Below are 14,510 nucleotides of genomic sequence, written 5' to 3'. Positions count from 1 at the left end.
AGATTCTTCTCTTGTCTTTTAACTTGTCATTACATTGCAAACTAATCACTTCTGATGAAGATTAGAAGGAAGCTCCTCAACTGATCAACTGTACAGATTTTGAAATGAGGAAATTTTTGTACTTGCATTGCGATATCAAAAATATTGCTGCTACAGGAGTCTGAGCTAGAAAAGTATATCACTGAAATTTATGTGGGAATGGAGATTTGGTTTTTGTTTTAAATTTACAGCACAGAAAGTGTATAAAGCAGCTTGACTAGGGTGTTATGGAAATGACTTCACAGTGTATGTGTTTCATACATAAGTGGCATTTTGCCTTCAAATTCTAGGTTTAATTCAGTAAACATTATCAATTCTGCGGAAAAAGTGGATTTCCAAAGTAATTTAATTTTTGACAATAGTGGCTGAGCACTGCTTTTCTTATTCAGGAAAATTTCAATTTTGAATCTGTTTAATTTGGCAGTAAAATATTAACACTACTAAACCACCAAACTACCATGTAGTAGGGAAATGTAAGAAATCCAGTTTCTATTCCTGACAAAAATTTATGGAAGTGATAATGGATAAATCCATGAGAACAAATGGGATATATTGTTGATACTTCTGTTTCAACAACACATAATAGATTCAAATATTTTCTGCAAAGACTTTGCTCATAAATAAGACAATTAACAACCATAGGCTTTAAATACTTTTTCACTATCTTTGTTAATTTGTCCACAGAACCTTTGTCTGATCCACACATATTTTTACCATCATCAGTTGTAACACATCTTAGAGGATTCCACTTCATGTTGTACTGAATTAATATTTTCTCAACTTCTCTGGAAAGATACTCACATGTATTTCTACTCAGATGATTCAGTATCTTAAAACTCTACATCCAATGAGCAACTGATAGTACAGGTAGTACTTACTTATCAAGAATCAAGAACAAACCACTCAAAATCATCTATGTTGTTATTAATGTTTTTGTCAACTCTTGATGTTATTTCTGTAGGGTAAGGGAGTTCGAGAAGGCAAGGCTCGGAAAAACAACGAGACCAGCACTTTACAGGAACAGATCACCTTTAATGAGGCGGGAAGGGGCAGTAGTCAGATTGGTGAGCAGCTGCACTAACCCAAGAAAAGAGTAAGTATATATAGGCATATATGTGGAAATCTACTATCTTAAGGGGGTCTGTTCTTCTCCAAGGTTGTTTGGGTTACTTACCTCTTAAAACAGCTGGGGCAAAGAATTCTGGAGATAGGCCAGAGGCTGGGACTTGCTGGGAGTTGGATGTAATCAACCTTAATGTCCATTGTTTTTTCTTCGGGTGAGAGAGTTCTTTTGTTTTGTATAGAATGGGGGGGAGGACCCAGAGGGGAGTTTTAACGCCAGGCTATTTTGAGCCATGTAACTTTCCTTCAGTTTCCATCATCCTTAACTTTTTGAGCAACTGTTCTCATCAAAAGGGTAATAGCTTTGAATTATTTTTTTCTGGAAGTATTTTTTTCAGCCACAATCAAACACAATTTAATTAACTCAACATAAGGAAACAGCTTTCTTGCTTGGCTAACAAATGAGCCATTGGAAAATTTATTTAGGTTGCAACCTAATTATTTTTTCTTTACTTTTGTGAAGAAACTCTACTGTGTTAAGGTATTTTGTTTTAAACTTTCTAAATTTTCTGGACAGTATTTTCCTGTCAGTTGGGAATATTTCAGTGTGTGCTCTGTCTGGTAATATCAAGACATACAATATCAGCTTCCTATTGCTGCTGTAACACCACAAACTTAGTGACTTAACACAACACAATTTATTATTTTGCAGTTCTGGAGATTAAAAGTTCAAAGTGAGTCTAACTGGCTAAGATCAAAGTCTATGTTCCTTCCAGAAGTTCTATGGGACAATCCAGTTCTCTGCCTTTCACAGCCTCTGTATGCATGCGTTCTAAATTGCTTCAGTCATGTCCAAATCTTTGCAACCCCATAGACTGTAGCTCACCAGGCTTCTCTGTTTGAGGCAAGAATACTGGAGTAGATTGCCATTCCCTTCTCCAGGGGATCTTCCTGATCCAGGGATTGAACCTGCATAGCAGGATTGCATAAAACCCTGGAACCTGCAATCCAGGGTCTCCTGAATTGCAGGCAGACCTTCACAGCCTCTGGAGGATTCCTTGGCTCGTGGGTCGTGGCCTCAGCCAGCAATTACATTACTCCAACATTTACTTTCATCATTCCATTTCCTCCTCTGACTGACTGTCTTGCCTCCCCTTTAATAAGGACCATTGTGATTACCTTAGAACCACTAGGATAATAATGGTCTCAGTGTCTTTTTGGAATAATGAGATTCTGGACCAGACAGCCAGAACTACTCCAGGTCTTCCATTAAGGGATTTTAAAGTGTGCATTTTTAACACTACAGGGAAATAATTTAAGATTTTTTTTGTGTTCTTAGTATGAGAGGTTATTGTACATTACAAAATTGGCATAAATTGTTTTGTCAAAGGGAAAGTGTTTCTAATGGTGTTTCAGTGTTTGTATTGATAGAAAGTAAGTTATTACTTTGTACTAGATGGTTTGGCCACTGAGAGAATACTGTATTGCAAAGGAAGTAATCTTATTTCTTAAGACAATAAACTTATATTTTAACAAGTTCTCCACTTCTGTTCACTGATTTCTAAATGACTTCATGTTTCAGGCTGGGAATTGAGAAGTAGTTTGAAGTAGGATAGGTAAACCTCAGCATATAATGCACTCAGCTCAGCTGCAGCATTTAAATTATACATTTAAAATCCTTTTTTACAGACACCAAAGCAAAAAATATATCTTTCTGGGTTGTAAACCTGCATATAGTAATAGCATGATATTGTAGAGCTAATGTTAAATAAAACCAAAAAGTGGGATGTGCAGAAAATAAGATTTGGTTAATTTGTGGACTCATTTCTATCTTTGCCTTTAAATTTTTTTAAAAATATTTTTTATTGAAGGATAATTGTTTTACAAAATTTTATCATTTTCTGTCAAACCTCAACATGAATCAGCCATAGGTACACATATATCCCTCCCTTTTGACCCTCCCTCCCGTCTCCCTCCCCATCCCACCCTCTAGTTTGACACAGAGCCCCTGTTTGAGTTTCCTGAGCCAGACAGCATATTCCCGTTGGTTATCTATTTTACACATGGTGATGTAAGTTTCCGTGTTCCTCTTTCCATACAGCTCACCCTCTCCTCCCCTCTCCTCATGTTCATAAGTCTATTCTCTATGTCTGTTTCTCCATTGCTGCCCTGTAAATAAATTCTTCAGTACCATTTTTCTAGATTCCGTATATATGTGTTGGAATACAATATTTATCTTTCTTTTCCTGACTTACTTCTCTCTGTATAATAGATTCTAGGTTCATCCACCTCATTAGAACTGACTCAAATGCATTCCTTTTTTTTGGCTGAGTAATAGTCCATTGTGTATATGTACTGTACCTACTTTATCCATTCATTCATCTGTCAATGGACCTCTAGGTTGCTTCCATGTTCTAGCTATCATAAATAGTGCTGCAATGAACAATGGGATACATGTGTCTTTTTCAATTTTGGTTTCCTCAGGGTATATGCCTAGGATGGGATTGCTGGGTCATATGGTGGTTTTATTCCTAGTTTTTAAAGGAATCTCCATACCATCTTCCATAGTGGCTGTATCAGTTTACATTCCCGCCAACAGTGCAAGAGTGTTTCCTTTTCTCCACACTCTTTCCAGCATTTAAATTGTTTGTAGACTTTTTGATGATGGCCATTCTGACCAGTGTGAGGTGATATCTCATTGTAGTTTTGATTTGCATTTCTATAATAGTGAGCGATGTGAGCATCTTTCCATGTGTTTGTTAACCATCTGTATGTCTTCTTTGGAGAAATATCTATTTAGTTCTTTTTCCCACTTTTTGGTTGAGTTTGTTTTTCTGGCATTGAGTTGTATGAGCTGTTTGTATATTTTGGAAATTAATCCTTTGTCAGTTGTTTCATTTGCTATTATTTTCTCCCATTCTAAAAATTGTCTTTTCACCTTGTTTATAGTTTCCTTTGCTGTGCAAAAGCTTTTAAGTTTAATCAGGTCCCACTTTTTTACTTTTGTTTTCATTCCCGTTACTCTAGGAGGTGGGTCACAGAGGACCTTGCTTTGATTTATGTCATCAAGTGTTCTACCTATGTTTTCCTCTAAGTGTTTCATAGTTCCTGGTCTGCCATTTAGGTCTTTAATCCATTTTGTGTTTATCTTTGTGTATGGTGTTAGGAAGTGTTCTAATTTCATTCTTTTGCACGTAGCTGTCCAGTTTTCCATTTATTGAAAGGCTGTCCAGCACCATTTATTGAAAAGGCTGTCTTTGCCCCATTGTATTTTCTTGCCCTGTTTGTCAAAAATAAGGTACCCATAGGTGCATGGGTTTATTTCTGAGTTCCCTTATTTACAAAGAATCTTGTTTTTCTGACAGGATTTATTCACACTGTTGTGCCCTTGATTTGATGTACAAAATGCTGTTAATCTAAACATTTATAAATAAAGTCTTGAATAGAGATTAAATTTTAACTTACCTATTGCAAGACACTTAAATTAGTTGCATCTGCAAAGTCCTTTTTTTCCCTTAATATTTTTACTTTATGTATGCAAAGTTCCTTTTGACATGTAAATAACAAATTCACACGTTCCAGGGATTAGGGTATGGATATCCAGGGGTTGACTTCCCTGACAGCTCAGTTGGTAAAGAATTTGCCTGCAAAGCAGGAGACCCTGGTTCGATTCCTGGGTCAGGAAGATCCACTGGAGAAGGGATGGGCTACCCACTCCAGTATTCTTGGGCTTCCCTTATGGTTCAGTTGATAAAGAATCTGCCTGCAATATGGGAGACCTGGGTTGGATGCTTGGATTGGGAAGATCCCCTGGAGAAGGGAAATGTTACCCACTCCAGTATTCTGGCCTGGAGAACTCCATGGGCTCTATAGTCCACGGGGTTGCAAAGAGTCGGACATGACTGAACGACTTTCACTTCACATTTGGGGTTTGGGGGGTGGGGATTACTTTGCCTACCCAACTAAAAGGTCATTGGGAAAATACACAATGCTTTGGCACCTGATTTGATAACGAAATAACCCATACTCCACTATGCCTTAAACATGCGCCATATGAAGTCCATCAGTTTTGACCTGATGAATATGCACAGTTAGTGGAAAAAAAAAAAAAGTTACAGTACAGTGATATAGATCACTGTCAAAATGGTGTTGTTATAACTGCATCATTGTGATGTAGAATGCACTGAGACAGCCAATGGGTTTGAACTGAGGGTACCACACATGGCTTCTGCTACAGATTCAACTCTGCTATAATATAAAAGCGGGCATTAAACAAGACAGAAATGAATGTGAATGTGTCCACTAAAACTTTGTTTATGAACATCGCCATGTGTACGCTCAGTGTTGCCTGACTCTTTGTGACCCCATGGACTCTAGCCCGCCAGGCTTCTCTGTGAGTGGATTTTTCCAGGCAAGAATATTGGAGTAGGTTGCCATTCTCTTCTTCAGGGGATGGTCCCAACCCAGGAACTGAATGCATGTCTCTTGTGCCCCCTGCATTGGCAGGCGGATTCTTTTACCACTGCACCACCTGCACACTGGAATTTAAATTTCATATAATTTTGAACATTGTGGAATACTATTACTCTTATTTTCAAAAATAATTTTAAAATGTAAAGCCATTTCAGCTCATTTGTTGTTGTTCACTCACTAAGTTGTGTCTGACTCTTTGCGACCACATGAACTGCAGCACACCAGGTTTCCCTGTCCTTCACTATTTCACTGACTTTGCTCAAACTCATGTCCATTGAGTCAGTGGTGCTATCCAACCATGTTATCCTTTGTCACCTCCTTCTCCTCCTGCCCTCAATCTTTCCTAGCATCAGGGTCTTTTCCAATGAGCTGGCTCTTCTCATCAGATGACCAAAGTATTGGATTTCTGTCTCAGCATCAGTCCTTCCAATAAATATTTAGTGTTGATTTCCTTTAGGATTGACTGGTTTTATATCCTTGTTGTCCAAGGGATTTTCAAGAGTCTTCTCCTGCACCAAAGTTCGAAAGCATCATTTTTTCAGCACTCAGCCTTTTTTATTGACCAATTCTCACATCCATACATGACTACTGGAAAAACCATAGTTTTGACTAGACAGACTTTTGTCAGCAAAGTGATGTCTCTGCTTTTTAATATGCAGTCTAGGTTTGTCATAGCTTTTCTTCCAAGGTGCAAGCATCTTTTAATTTTGTGGCTGTAGTCACCATCCACAGTGATTTTGGAGCCCAACAAAATAAAATATGTCACTGTTTCCACTTTTTCCCCATCTATTTGCCATGAAGTGATGGGACTGGATGCTATGATCTTTGTTTTTTGAATGTTGAGTTTTAACCCAATTTTTCACTCTCCTCTTTTACCTTCGTCAAGAGGCTCTTTCGTTTCTCTTTGCTTTCTGCCATTAAAGTTATATCAGCTACATATCTGAGGTTGTTGATATTTCTCACAGCAATCCTAATTCCAGCTTGTGCTTCATGGAACCCAGCATGTCACATGATGTGCTCTGCATATAAGTTAAATAAGCAGGGTGACAACATACAGCCTTGATGTACTCCTTTCCAATTTTGAGCCAGTCTGTTGTTCCATGTCTGATTCTACATGTTGCTTCTTGACCTGCATACAAATTTCTCAGGAAGCAGGTAAGGTGGTCTGATAGTCCCATCTCTTTAAGAATTTTCCACAGTTTGTTGTGATCCACACAGTCAAAGGCTTTAGCGTAATCAATGAAGCAGATTATTATTATTATTTTTGGGAGGAATTCCCTTCATGGTTGAACAAAAAAAAGCAATCAGGACCACAGAGGGCGTGGTTCCAAAATGGCAGCAGTGATGGGTGTGGACACCCCAAGTGGCACCATGGACAACATAGGCAAGAAGGGCTTTGAAGTGAAACAAGTGGAATGCAATAGCTTTGGGGGCCTGGAATATTGTGGTTGATGACCATGTCATCTGCAGGAACCACATTATGATCATTCCATAAAATGTTGAGTTAACCAGGTATCTGCAACTTCTGAAGAGTACACTGTTGCATCAGGAATCCGTGACCATGATTTCATTTCCACTGCTTCTCCTGCTATCTCAAACATGGTAGGTGTGTCCACTGGATGACAGAGTGGGAATTCCAAAAGTATGGGCACTAGAAAAGAATTCTTGCAAGTTCAATTGTTTCATTATTCATTTAATGATTCACCCTGTGCATGCTAAGTCACTTCAGTCATGTCTAACTCTTTGAGACTCTACTGACCATAGCGCATGAGGCTTTTCTGTCCGTTGAATTTGCCAGGAAAGAATACTGGAGTGGGTGGCCATGCCCTCCTCCAGGGGAACTTCCCAACTCAGGGATGGAATCTAAGTCTCCTAAGTCTCCTGCATTGGTAGGTGGGTTCTTTACTACTAACACTACCTGGACTGTCCCTTAATTATAAAACAGATAGAATTCTGTTTTTTGTGCTTTGTCTATTCAGTCTGCTCTTCCTGTAGCCATATTATATTCTGTGTCAAATGAAATCCAGTTCGTGTCTCTTATATTTGCTATATCTTGTATTTGGAAAAGTGAACATTAAATAGAGAGTCCCCTGTTCATAGGTTGAAAAGCCAACCTTTGAAAGAGAGATTTTTTTCATTAGAGCCAGAGCAGAAGAGCAGAATTGTCCTGTGAGCACATTGCTTGTCACAAGGAAGCCAGGTTACTGATGGCAGTCTTGGCAAGTCCCGTCTCTGTTCCAAGGGTTCCTCCTATATAAAGTGGCTTCTAAGGGCTAAATGACATCAGGTGGACCCAGAAAGAGGCTTTGTAAACTGTAAAGTCACTGTAAGATGTAAACATTTGTATGACATGTTGCTTTCTCTTCTTAGTTTGAAAAAGTAAATTTGGAAAAAAAATTAATATGTAATCTTGGCTAGCTAAGAGCAATTTATGAACTTAGGTTGAAAATTTATATCATTTAAATTGAGTTAATGGGAGAATACAAGTTTCCTTCCCCACTGCCACCCTTTGCAATTTCTTTAAAATGTCTTGCCCATAGCAGGAATCACCCTTTCTGAAACTGATTCAATGACTATATAGTCATTAACTGAGAAAGTACAGTTTATTGCACTAGCTCTCAAAGTATTGGGGCTTCCTGCTTAGCTCAGTTGGTAAAGAATCTTCCTGCAATGCTGGAGACCTGGGTTCGATCCCTGGGTCAGGAAGATCCTCTGGAGAAGGAAATGGCAACCCACTCCAGTATTTTTGCCTGGAGAATCCCATGGACATAGGAACCTGGCAGGCTACAGTCCATAGGGTCACAAGAGTCAGACATGACTTAGCACTATCTTTCTTTCTTTCTCAAAGTATGGTTTGAGGACTCTTCGGGTACTGAAACACTTTCAGAAGGTTTGTGAAATTTCTTTTCCAACTGCCTGGCTGTATGAGGTTCACTTTTCCCTATATTTCAACCAAAACATGTTCAAATGAAGCTGACAAGAGACCCCGTCTGTCTTCTATTAAATCAGATATAAAAGGCAAAAATGCTACTGATCTAATGATTTGTTTTTTCCTTTTAAAAAGTTACTTTTAATAAAAATATGTTAAAAAATAGACAGCAATATTTGGCCTGTGGGCTGTTGTTTTCTACCTTTATTCTAGGCCTTTCGAGGCCTCCATTGCAGGATGCTATGCGGACTATGCCTAGAGTTAGACTACCTCACTTCTGCTCACATTCCATTAGCTAAAACTCAATTATCTGATCATACCCAACTGAAAGGGACACTGGGAAATGTAGTTTTTCTATGTGTCCAAGAAAAGGAAATGTGCATGTTGCTGAACATTAGTATTTTCACCTTTGCCTGCTTTTCCTGGTAACCAAATTTTCATCCTCTCCCAGTTTCCCACATATAGATAATGTATGTGGGATCTAGATAATGTACGTCCTCTACAATTTGTCAGGGACAGTTTGTCATAGATTTGTGACTATGCTACTTAGTGTCCATCCCTAGTGTCCACCAAAAAGAATAGTTCCATTTGGAAAGGTAAAACAAGGAGGCACAGCCATTACTCATCAGGGGGGGTCCAGCTGGACAAGTGTTGTGAAGGCTCCTAACCCAAAGAGCCGGGGAAGATCTTTGATTCTTCTTGAGTCAGCTGTCTGGAAGGAATTCTTCTGTGCATTGTTCTCTGTGCCCCCCTGACTCCATCCTGTGGAATTTTCTTCCTTATTTCTTCTCCGCATTGGCATATCTGAAGTGGGCTGTGCCTTCCTTGGGGCTGCAGAGTTTTGTCAGCCCACTGTCTGTTGTTGTTCAGTCACCCAGTCGTGTCTGACTCTTTGTGATCCCATGGACTACAGCACGGTAGGCCTCCCTGTCCCCCACCACCTCCCAAAGTTTGCTTAAGTTCATGTCCATCGTGTTGGTGATGCCATCCAGACATCTCATCCTCTGACGCCCTCTTCTCCTGCCCTCAATCTTTCCCAGCTTCAGGGACTTTTCCAATGAGTCAGCTGTTTGCATTAGATGACCAAAATAATGGAGCTTCAGCTCAAGCATCAGTCCTTCCAATGAGTATTCAGAATTGATTTCCCTTAAGATTGACTGGTTTGATCTTACTGTCCAAGGGACTCTCAGGAGTTTCTCCAGCACCACAGTCTGAAGGCATAATTCTTTGTGCTCCACCTTCTTTATGGTTCAGCTCTCACAAATGTACGTGACCACTGGGAAGACCATAGCCTTGACTACATGGAAATTTGTCGGCAGAGTAAAGTCTCTGCTTTTCAACACACTATCTAGGTTTGTCATCACTTTCCTGCCAAGAAACAATCATCTTCTAATTTCATGGCTTCAGTCACCATCCACAGGAATTTTAGAGCCCAAGAAGAGGAAATCTGTCACTAGTTCCATCTTTTCCCTTTCTATTTGCCATGAAGTAAAGGGGCTGGTGGAAAAGGAAATGGCAACCCACTCCAGTGTTCTTGCCTGGAGACTCCCAGGGACAGAGGAGGTGGGCTTCCGTCTATAGGGTTGCACATAGTCAGACACGACTGAAGCGACTTAGCAGCAGCAGCAAAGAGGCTGGATGTCACGATCTTAGTTTTTTTTTTAATATATATATTTAGCTTTAAGCTGGCTTTTTTACTCTTCTCCTACACATTCATCAAGAGGTTCTTTAATTCCTCTTTGCTTTCTGCCATTAGAGTGGTATCATCTGCATATCTGAGGTTGTTGATTCCAGCTTGTAGCTCAACCAGCCCATCATTTCTCATGATGTACTCATCATATAGGTTAAACAGGGTGACAGCAGACAGCCCTGTCATATTCCTTTCTCAATCTTGAACCAATCAGTTGTTCCACACTGGGTTCTAACTGTTGCTTCTTGACCCGCATATAGGTTTCTCAGGAGACAGGTAAGATGTTCTGGTATTCCCATCTCTTTAAGAGCTTTCCAAAGTTTGTTATGATCCACACAGTCAAAGGCTGAAACAGGGGTAGATGTTTTTCTGGAATTCCCTAGATTTCTCTATGATCCAATGAACATTGGCAATTTGATCTCTAGTTTTGGTCTCTTCCTTTTCTAAACCCAGCTTGGACATCTGGAAATTCTTGGTTCGCATAATGTTGAAGACTAGCATGCAAGATTTTAAGCAAGACTTTACTAGCATGGGAGATGAGTACAATTGTCCGATGGTTGGCACGTTCTTTAGCACTACCCTTCTTGGGAATCGGGATGAGGATTGACCTTTTCCAGTCCTGTGGCCATTTCTGGGTCTTCCAGATTTGCTGACATACTGAATGGTATTTGCATCATCTTTTAGGGTTTTAAATAGTTCTGCTGGAATTCCATCACATCAACTAGCTTTGTTAACAGCAGCGCTTCCTAAGGCCCACATGACTTCACTCTCCAGAATGTCTGGCTGTGAGTGACTGATCACACAATCATAGTAACCTGATTCATTAAGATCTTTTTGTACAATTCTTCCATGTATTCTTTCCATCTCTTCTTGATCTCTTCAGCATCTACTAGATCTCTACTGCTTCTGTCTTTTTTTGTGCCCATCTTTGGGTGTAATGTTCCCTTGATATTTCCAATTTTCCTGAAGAGACCTCTAGTCTTTCCTTTTCTGTTGTTTTCTTCTAGTTTTATATACTCTTCATTGAAGAAGGCCTTCTTGTCTCTCCATGTTGTTCTTTGGAGCTCTGTGTTTAGTTGGATATATCTTTCCCTTTCTTCCTTGCTTTTCCCTTCTTTTTTCTCTTCAGCTATTTGTAAAACCTCCCCAGATAACCTCTTCGCCTTCTTGCTTTTCTTTTTCTTTGGGATGGTTTTATTTGCTGTCTCCTGCACAATATTATGGACCTCCCTCCATAGTTCTTCAGGCACACTATTAACAAGATCTAATCCTTTGAATCTATTCGCTACCTCCACTGCATATTCATAGGGGATTTTATTTAATTTGTACATTGCTTCCCTTGTGGCTTAGCTGGTAAAGAATCTGCCTGCGATGAGGGAGACCTCAATTCAATCCCTGGATTGAGAAGATCCTTTGGAGAAGGGAAAGGCTACTCACTCCAGTATTCTGGCCTGGAGAATTCCATGAACTGTATAGTCCATAGGGTCGCAAATAGTCGGACAAAACTGAGTGACTTTCACTTTGCTGGCCTAGTGGTTTTCCCTGCTTTCTTTAGCCTGAATTTTTATATGAGAAGCTGATGATCTGAGCCACAGTCAGCTCCAGGTCTTGTTTTTGCTAACTGTACACAGCTTCTCCATCTTTGGCTACAAAGAATGTAATCAATTTGATTTCAGTATTGACCATTTGGTGATGTCCATGTGTAAAGTTGTTCCTTGTGTTGTGGAAAAAGTTTATTTGCTATGACTAATGCATTCTCTTGGCAGAATTCAGTTAGAGTTTATCCTGTGGGAGATTCTTCCTTATCTCTTCTCCTTATTTGCACATCTGAAATGGGCTGTTCCTTCCTTGGGGCCACAGAGTTTAGTCAGCCCACTGTCTATCAGATGATTGTTTTATGTTGTTTAATTACAAGCTCCCTTTGACCACCCATGTGGTTTCATGTGCCATGCAATTTCCTGATGACCAAAGTTTCAGGTCTATTTGCTGGCAATCAGTACCATGTGCCTGCTACCATACCCAAAGATGCTTTCCAGATATTGATCTCTAATCAGCTTGATTTTATTGTTTGATCCCTCAAATTGTCTTTTCTTAATTTAATGGTGGCTAAAAATCATTATTAATATGTGTGGTCTCTGGTGCAAGACTTAAGTCACTTTGATCAGCAGAAGTTTGGTTACTCAAAACCTTTCTCAATCACATCACTTACTCTTTGGGCTCTAGAAACAAAGATATTCCCAACCCTTTGATGGCCCACATTTTTAGACTTTTTCTATTGCCTCTCATTTCCATTTATAATGTGGGCAGTTTTTTCCTGAGTTCATTTCTTTCTTGTAATAACCTGCCAAATGTGGACAACACTAGTTTGTATCTACTAACATTGTTTTCTAACCTCTTTCCCTAGAGTTACAATTCAGTAAGCACAAGGTCTGCCTACCAAATTATTTTTGGTAACAGATTTTTGCAAATGTCTTTTCCATAACACAGTACTTTCCTTATTTTCAAAGTGCTGACCACTTTCCTTCCATTTCCACTGGAAAATTTAAGTATTAGGCCAAGTGCAGTAGCAAACAGCATTAAAATCTCAATAGCTTAACAATTCAATATTTTTCTCATTCGTATCAAAAGACAATTTGGTGTTCGATTTGAGCAGATTTCTATGCAGTCATTCAGACTCTAGTCCCTGGGAGGGGATTTGAAAACTATGAAAAGTTTTAAGCTTTTCTGAGAAGCTCCTACAAGGAATGAAATAGGAATTCAGATACAAGAGAGGCACTTGTGCATCTCAGGAAAAAGTAAACCAAAACTTAGACCTAGATAAAGAGCAAGACTCACTAGATGCCACATCCCAGAGAATTGGGCTAAACGTCTTCAAGTATCTCAATTCTCCTAGGATTGATCAAGAAACTATAATCAGCAGGGAGGCGTACACAGGCCTCAGCTGTAGGATCTAGAATGCAACAGAGAAAGGACTCAAAGAGATGTTACATCTCACCCAAAGAATATCCTAGTGAGAGGGTAACAGGCAGGAAGGCCAGAGGTCCCCACGTGGCAGGAGGAAATAAACTGTGAGGGGCAGATGTTTTTTTTTTTTGCTTCTCTACACAAAATTAAAAGACGCTTCTTTTAATTCTGTGTTGAGGACACCTGGTTCTGCCTTGAGCTAACCAATGTGTTTTTCTTATGTTAATGAAACTATGTATTTGCTTTGGAATTTGCCTTTCTTTAAAATGGTTCCCCCAAGACGAACTTTTTCTTTTTCTTTTCTCAAACCTTGGGCTGATAATGGCTCAACAAACCAGCATCCCTGTCAATTGCTTTATGCCTTGGGGATGACAAGACCTTGTGTTTCCTATCTCAAAAGTGCATATTGTGGGAGAGGGGCCTGGTCAAACTCCCTCAGCCTTGACGTGTCCCTCTTATCTGACCAACAGCTTTCTAAATGACGTAAAATGCCTTGCTAAAACTAGCAAGGGGGCACTCTTTCTGTCCCCTTCTGATGTCTATGTCAGAAGCTTTCCCTATCTCTATTATACTTTAATAAAACTTTCCTACACACAAAATCTCCAAGGAGTCAAGCCTCATCTCCGACCCTAGATCAAAATCCTCTCCTCCAGAGGTCACAAATTCTGGTGTAACACACAGCTCTCAGCAGCAACCTTTCACTAGCATGACATGTAGGTTGACCAGGACCTGGGCAGAGCTCTTGCTTTCAAAGTGGGAGTTCTCACCCTTTTCTTGTACTGTTCATCATTTGCATTGTAACCATGGGAGCTGGTTTAAACTTAGGAGTAATTTTCAATTTCTTTTGGAAATTATTGGTAGGAAATGACAACCCACTCCAGTATTTCTTGCCTGGAAAATTCTACAGACAGAGGAGTCTGATGTACTACAGCCCATGGGGTCGCAAAAAGTCAGACATGACTGAGCACACACACACACATCAGTTCTTTTAATCAGGATTAATTGTGTATTCAGTCCTATGGTGAACCTTCTTTGGTTTTATTTCTTTTCTAAGTTAAAAAGTCACTAATCTCAGGGACTAAATTATATAAATATAACCTAAAAATAAAAGAATGTATTGACAACCTTATACATTAGACACTGTTGATATGACAATATTGTTAGAATACATTCCCACTTTTTAGGAAGTGAGCTTCACCAAGATTCAGTTAGTAAATGACAGGGCAGGGATGTGAGTTCAGGTCTAACTCATTCTTGACTTTTAACAACTTTCAGAATATTTAAGGGAATTTGGAGTAACTAGTCTTGGCTGCTGTTTAGTAACACCAATATGGAGGTATCTCTGAGGACATA

The 14,510-nt window shown here is 39.5% G+C and overlaps 1 pseudogene; it reads left to right on the top strand.

Moving 5' to 3' along the window:
* Positions 1-6,882: 6,882 nt before the first annotated feature.
* LOC133042406 (E3 ubiquitin-protein ligase RBX1-like) lies at positions 6,883-7,229 on the top strand (annotated as a pseudogene).
* The last annotated feature ends 7,281 nt before the right edge of the window (positions 7,230-14,510 follow it).

This window comes from Dama dama, chromosome 3 (assembly GCF_033118175.1).
Source record: "Dama dama isolate Ldn47 chromosome 3, ASM3311817v1, whole genome shotgun sequence".
NCBI lineage: Eukaryota > Metazoa > Chordata > Mammalia > Artiodactyla > Cervidae > Dama > Dama dama.
Note: the sequence above shows the minus strand (reverse complement) of the source record. Positions and strands in the feature narration are given on the sequence as shown.